The sequence below is a fragment of the Geospiza fortis genome, unplaced genomic scaffold (assembly GCF_000277835.1).
Source record: "Geospiza fortis unplaced genomic scaffold, GeoFor_1.0 scaffold443, whole genome shotgun sequence".
Lineage (NCBI taxonomy): Eukaryota > Metazoa > Chordata > Aves > Passeriformes > Thraupidae > Geospiza > Geospiza fortis.
In genome coordinates, this window is record NW_005054335.1 from 2,356,614 (window position 1) to 2,364,748 (window position 8,135).

An 8,135-nucleotide genomic window follows, 5' to 3' on the forward strand; every position below is an offset into this window, starting at 1 on the left:
TAGTGTAAAGTATCTGGGCTTGTCTATTTTTATGTATTATACCTTCTAGGTAGGAAAGGTAAGGTGACTTTACCAATTTATTCCAGATTTCAGTGGCTCTGTCTACATAAATAAGACAATAGGATTTGACTGTATTAAATATTTGGCTGTTATTATTTGCATTATATTATGTATAACCTCTAGTTATTTGATTTTCAAGAGTTCTGAACATCTCTGCATCCAATGCATTTAATATAATAAGCAAGTACAAGACAGGACTGGAAATTAAAACATAAGTCCTTATTGAGTCCCTAATTTCTGAAGAACTTTTATATTAAAATTACCACTGACTTTGACAGAAGCAGAATTTTGGGCAAAGACTTCAACAAAGCTGTAGTTAACAGTCCATATTTTGAAATAATACCTCAGTATTAATTTTGAATTATATAGTGACCTATATTATTGAAATAAATTGATCATTTTACCTCTCTCAAGATAATGTCTGTTCCTATCTCAAATAATCAGTATCTTGGTGACACTAGTGAAAAGCCAGGACAAAAACGGGGAGGCCATGCTTTTCTTTATGCTAATTAGAAATAGAAACTCTTTTAGAACCAAGTTTTTAAAAGAGCAGCTTCTCTCTTTCCAGTTTTTCACACATACTGTAATTGAAAATAGCCTGACTAGTAGTTTTCTCCCCCTTCAACAGTAAAAGCACCAATCTCCAACAACACATTCCATAAACACTGTGCAGAATGAAGGTAAGGGCTATTTGAAGCCAATTGAATGGTTTATCTCCATTGAGTAGTATTCCTTCCTCGTTATGAGAGATAATAAATAGAGGTCAAGAGGGTGCAACTGTTCTTCAAATATGTCCCAGATGAACACTGCCTACATTACACTTCTTCTGTTGAAGGACAAAGTCATGGTATACATCTTCTCCACAATATTACACATCTGAATTCTAAATGTACTCAACTTCTGCCACACATGAAGTAACATCAAGTGAATATTCACTGTTCTAAATTTTTTAAAAACCCTTAAAATAGTAACTGTTAATGACAAGAAACTGTTTAGATAAAAAAGGAATTATGTTGAAGGAATTATGAACTAAACATTCAATACCAAGTGACTAATTGGATGCTTCTCTCTACCCTACTCTTTCTCTATAAAGTGAAATTTCTGTGTTTTTCCTAAAATTAGCCTTGCTAACTTGTGAACATAGAGCATATTAAATTTGAAATAAAGAGACTAGATAACTGGCATGATATCAGGATCTTGCACATTCCTAAATATAAGCAGATCTCAGTTTAATGCTGTTTCATTTCATAGCAAATTTTATTTGCTTTGGCCCCTTTTTCTTTACAAAATCTTTATTGGCAACAACTTGTGCCTTTTTTTTTTTTGTTTCCTCAATTTTTTAATTACTAGAATAATTTAGAAACATTGCATATCCAAGTGAAGAAAACTGGTTTTTTAAGGATTTTCTGCAAGTTTTGCCCATCAACGTGCACAGTTACAAAGTTTTTGAAAGTATGTGTATCTTTGTGAACTCTTTGAAAGACAGTGAGGATATTTGCTGTGAACTTGGTCATTAGGGTACTGAGGGAGCTGGCAGAAGAGATTGCTAAACCATCCTCTATCACTTATCATCAATCCTGGCTAACTGGGGGGGTTCCAGTTGACTGTAGGTTGCCAAATGTGATGCTCATCCATAAGAAGGGCCAGAAGGAGGATCCAGATAACTAAAGGCCTCTTAGCCTGACCTTGGAGCCCATCAAGGTCATAGAGGAGATCATCTAAAGTGTCATCATACAGCACACACAGGACAGCCAAGGGATGAGGCCCAGCCAGCATGGGTCTGGGAAAGGCAGGTCCTGCCTAAGCAACACCAAGTTGGGGGGTGTTCAAGAAATTACTGGACATGGAACGTTGGTCTTAATCTCAAGGTGGTGATAAAAAGGTTGTATCCTATGACCTCAGAGGTTTTTTTCTGGCATAAAGGATTCTGTGATTCTGTAATTACTACAAATTGGCTGAAAAGAAATAGGCAAAATTCCCTCAACTCACAAGTACCAAGCTTCCTGTTTAGGAAATACTCCCCCCCCAATTCTCCCAAAACAAAGATATCTTACCACACTATAGCAATGTTGCCAGAAAGGCTAATAGCATATCTTTAATAAGTACAGACAAGTTTCTTGAAAATACTTTTTTTGAATTACGATGGCTATTGTGTATGCATTTAAAATACTTTGAGGCACTGAAAAACACAATGTATTTTTTCCGTCATAATGTGTGACACATCTGCCAGTGTTATAAAATCAAAACTAGCAATGTGCAATACTGAGGAGAAGCTGTTTCTTACTAGGCTGTCAATTGTTTATAATTGAATGGCATACCTACGTTTTCATTAAAAACTTCCTCCTTGGCCAACAGTAGTGCAAACAGAGGAGGTACTTGAGCGTCTGTTTTTCTTTGCATAGCTGAGGAACAGCTGTTTTCAGTTATATTGCAAGGGCAGTCCCATTTTAGCATGAAGGCGATCAGAAAGATGCTTTCTCTAAGCAAGAAGACCTTCCTGGGAAAGCTGTGCCTTTAACAGAGCATAGGGCTCATTTCCTTCACACCAGGGTTATCCATCCCAGAGGTGTTAAAATCTAAGGAGGGCTGAAGTTTGCAGCCTAAGGTAGATCCCTGTTAGGAAGACTTCCTTAGATGACTTCTGTAAAGATCTCCTAAATTGAAGTATTCACATTATACCACCTCTGGTGCACATCTCTTGTGCAATTAACAGTGCAGTAATTATTTACATGTCTAAGTTATATATCTGTAAGTCTAGATAAAACATCTCGCTATAAATCTTCCCGTTTTTGTAAGCTTCACCAAAAGTAAGGTGCTTTGCTCACTACTAAAATTAAATTATTGCTTATTGTTGTTTTTTGCTATTTTAATTTTTTTATCATTATTATGAAATACTTTCCATAGCCAAGGACATTTCAGTGTCCTGTGCTCTGCATCAATCAGGTGGACAAGGAGCTGACCTGAACTGGCCAAAGGGATGTTCCATACACAGACCAGCATGGCCAGGATGTGAGCTGGGGGGAGCTGGCTGGGAAGTACTGATTGTTGCTGCAGGATGACAGGCTGTACATCTGTCATTGGGTAAAAAGCAACTCCATTTGAGCATTTCTTGCCTTTCTGGGGTTTTATTCCTCTCTGTTTCATTATTATTGTTGTTGATGACATTGATGATTATTGCCGTCATTATAATTTGTATTATTATATTTTATTTTGTTTCAATTATTAAACTGTGCTTATCTCCAGCTACAAGTTTACTTTCTTTCCTGACTTTTCTCCATACCTGGGGAAAACAAGCAGGCAGTTGCACAGTATTTAGATGACAACTGAGTTAAACCATTACAAACAACTAGGAGATTTTAAACTTTCTCTGCACATCCATTCTCTGTTGAAATAAAATCCTCAAACTGATGGCATTTGCACAGCAAGAAATGTGATTAGGAGTAGTAAGCCATATGCCTAATACACAGACAGGGCTCTTTTCATCCTCCCCTCCAAAAGCTCAAAGAATATAGATTGGTGGGAGATAGTGCCTTGTATTTTTATAATATTTCTTTTCCAATAAGTTGAACACTGCTGTGACACGGCCATCCTTGATATCAAACTATTAGGATGGTTCCCATGTGTTTCATGACCAGCAGCCTTCCTTTTCATTATCCTTCAGGTTACTGAGTTCAACTGTCTACCTACAACAGCTGGTCTCAGACAGAAGTAGAGGTTTTGGCTGCAGACATACGTGCAGGTCTGGACATAAGTTCTGTGTTCTGGACAGAAGTTCTGTGCTTCTTGGTGGTTTTAATGTCAAGCAAACATCCCTGAGCATATTTAATTTACTAGCACAGATACAGCCAAAAAAAGGTGTAAGACCAGCTCCATTTCCTGAACCAGCAGGCTTTGCTTTTTTTTTTCCTTATGTCTACAGAAAGGGCTATTTGAGGCTATTACTCTACGGCTTTGGGCAAAGGTTTGCTGGAAGAGTGTGGACTGAAGTAAGAAAGTAGCACCATATTCACACCACCCAGACACGAACTAAGGTTTCAAACATGCGTATGGTAATCTCTGATCACCATGTGTCTCTGTTCATGACAGCACACACTAAGAGTGCAGGAAGCAAAAGACTAAATTTTACCCTTCTTTAGGAATGAAGAGAAAAAAATGCTGCAGATCAAGAGATTTTTTTCTAAAGCTTCTGACCTCTTTGTCTTAAAATTCCCCATCTATGACTGCTCTGTTTCATTGCATTGTTGGGGTTTTTTGTTCTGGGGTTTTTTGTTTCATGTTTTTTAAAATTAATTTTAGTGGTTTCTACTTTTTTTACTGTTTCAATTAATTGAAACAATTTTTTGTTTGAGATTAAATCACATGATAAAATATAGCCAAAACATATATAATGTATCATCCTCCATTGCTTCATACAGCGCAGTTCAGGCAGATTTTTGTCCCATCTTCTTGATTCCAATTCAAGGGAAAAGACATCTTGAAATACAGAACTGCATGGGTTTTAAAATGCTTGGTGGCCATGGGAAACTACATCTGCATTGATGCAATTATTTTATTTGCTCTGTATATGCATAGGTGTATTTTCTTCTGCCATGTCTAATTCTGAGTCCTTGAAAAATGGAAAGAGCAATCTCACCTTGCCTTTCTATTCAGGGAGGCAGAGCAGAGGGCAGAAAAAACTTGTGAAAGCGCTGGGCTCCAGAAGAAGCTCCACACCAAGGCCATGCCAGACTCCACCAAAGTACAAGATTTTATTTCCAAGCTACATTTTATAAGCATTTCAGGTTCTCATCCCTGTTCCTGGAGAAAAAACTGAGAAAGCAGGGGTGCAATCACATCCCTGCTCCTTTCCATTTCTATTAAAAACAATTCTAGCCCAGTAATTCACCATCCTCACTCTTTATCCTGATCTGCACTCAGTAAAAATCACTGGGAGGTAAAACATCTTGTAACAGCATAGAATACATGTGCATTATAGATATTACAATACAAACCCCACTGTGATACAGGATCAAAGCAGCTCTTTTCAAACCATCAAGATCCAGACTTTTTCCTTTTCTTTATCTTAAGTATTGCAAATATTTGTATGTTTTTCTGTATAGCTACAATTTCTAAGTGCAAAACTAAATCTCAGTGAAAATTATTTTTGCTGTTATACTTTAGAATCCAGTAATTTTTATTTTCCTTGCAGCCCCCTGTCCACAGCTCTGAGCAGTAGCTTCTCCAGTATACTTGCTGCACCTTATATGGCAGCTCTGGAATACACATCATGACCTGCTGTGGTAGAGCTCATACTATTTTTTCAAAGAGTACTGAATTATCATTTAAAAACTCAGTTCTAAATCTGATAAAGTATTTTAATTAGCAAATAAACAATAGAGTTTTCTGTAAAATTGCACACCATTTAAAAGCTTAATCATGTTAAACAGTCAAATGACTCTGAAGTAATCTACTTCAGGAATTAAGAAACAGGTACTTACATCCAAATTGGAGAGCATTCCTATTAATAAAGTGTATACAGTAGCAAATATGTACTTTCCTGAATTGAGATTTTTTCCTGCTGCATTTTCTGTGCAATTTTATTGATAAGATGAACAGGCCTGTGTATATGTTGCATATTCTGAGTTCATGAGAAGCTATTTGCCTTACCCAGCCTGAGGCTGAAAAGTATAGGGAACTGGATTTGTATTTAGAGAGAACAAAACTTAGAAACGCTGAGTAGCATTTGTGTGTTATAATGGCATTCTGGATAAGTCAGAGGTGGGAAAGATTAAATCTGCTTTCTTAATTTTTGAGTGAAAAGGATCAACTATTTCTTCTTATTGTGCAGTGTGCCCTGACATAGCTCATCTGTCTGTTGCTGACCATTTTTATCAGGTAACTTCAAGAAACATGGAGGCTGATCAGGCAACAGAGGTTGAGATACCGATGAAGCTGCCAGTGACTGTGATAACTTTCATAAAAACGTGCTTCTGCAAAGACTTGTGTGTTTTTTATGTTGTCAGCATTCTACCCCAAGTACACTGGGGGTAGTATGACTACATTGTAGCTGCTGTGTAGTTTGAAGGCATACAAACAGCTTGAGTCCTGGAATTGCATTAGACTCGGCAGTGCAGCATGACAAAATTTCATTTACTCTGTTTCTCAGAGCAACAGGTCCCAGCAGAATGAGTTGAGCATTGTAGAATTCTCCTATTCAGGTATCTAAACTAGCTTGAGATCTCTACACTGTCTCCAAACCGAACTTAGGATGCATCCAAAGCAGCCATTCATTTGCGTGCAGCCTCGAGCCTCCCCAATGCCCATGTGGGACACAGCCTGGGCACTGCTGCCTGTGAGTGTTGCTGTGACACACACCACCCCTGCAGCAGAGCAATATTCAATATAGCAAGTATGGCCATTGGAATTTGGCCAGAAGCAGGAACTTATGAATCCAAAATTAAAAGCATCAGTCTTTATAAGCTGGGATGAAAGAATCAAACTAAAGACAGCCCAACCCAACTTTATGTGTAGAGGGGAAAAAATTGCTACTAAGAGAACAGGAAGAGTGTGGCCAGCAGGTCAAGAGAGGTTGATCCTCCCCCTCTACTTGGCCCTAGTGAGGCCACATCTGGAGTACAGCGTCCAGTTCTGGGCTCCTCAGTACAAAAAAGACAAGGAGTACCAGAGAGTGTCCAGTGAAGAGCAACAAAGGTCATGGGACTCTCTGGATGGAGCATCTCTGATAAATGAATGTGATTCATGCTAACAATTGTAACTATATCAATATTTTAGAAAATATTTTTTAAAAATTAATAGAGGAAAAGGGTATGTAATTAGTGTCACAAAACAGATGTTTTCAGATGTTCATGAGAAAATAGGATGCAGGATGTAGTTTGAGACAAATAACATCCCAGAACAGAATAGGATAATTAGAGAGTTGACCTTGAAATGGACAAAATTGAAATTATTCCAGCTATCTATGAAACAATAAGGCTTATTTTTGGAATATAATGCTGGCTTCTATAACACAAGACTTGGAGCGCATGTGTGGTTGTTCAAAGGACAGTGACGATGATGAGAAGCCTTCATTGGGATTGACCACCAAAAGCCAAAGAAGACCCCTTAGAAACAAGTGGAGCATGTGCTATGCAGTATTGTGGCGTAGATTTCAAAAATCAAAAATAGGAGGACATTTACGGGAAAATATTGATGAATATGTATTAGCATATAGTATATAAGTTGTGTTTGGATCCTTTTGCTTTTTGTATGTGAGGCAGGGTGGGAAGCCCTCCCCATACCCCGATAGATTGGTTTTGCTTATGCTTTATCTGAACCACTGCCGAATTGTTTTGTACCTGCTTGTTTATATTTGATTGCATTATTTTATATAAAATTGCTGCTCAATTAAAATTGCTGCTAAATTTTAGACATATAGGGACCTCATTCATAACATCGCTAATGAGGAGAGACTACAGGACCTGGGCCTGTTGAGTCTAGGGAAGGAGATCTCATTGATGTGTATAAATATCTCAAAGGCAATAGGATGGTGCCAGACTCTTTTCAGTGGTGCCCAGCAACAGCACAAGAACATAATGACCATATATTAAAATAAAAAAAAATTCCACCTAAACATGAGGAAGAACTTTACATCGCGGGTGGCAGCGCACTGGAACAGGCTGCCCAGGGAAGCCATGGAGTCTCCCTCTCTTGAGACATTGAACGCGCACCCTATGACAGGGATTTGGACCAGGGAATCTCCTGAGGTCCCTGCCAGGTCTGACAATGCCATGATTGTGTAAAAAGGAGTAGATATAACTTGCACGTAATAGACATGGCACGTTTTAGATAAAAATACTGCAAAGTAAATTTTACTCTCTCTGTTTGTCAGGGGAGACAACGCACACGAGAAAGGCTGAAGGCTTTGGAGTTCTGCTTCATGTTCCTGACACTTATGGCGTGGGGGTCAGCGTGACGCCAGCTCTCCTGCACACCAGCACCCAGTACCGAGGTGACACGGGCGGGTCCGCTCCCGGCCCGGGGTGTCGGAGTCACCGGGCCCTAGCGGACCCCGAGCGCTCCGCTCGCTGTCCCCGCAG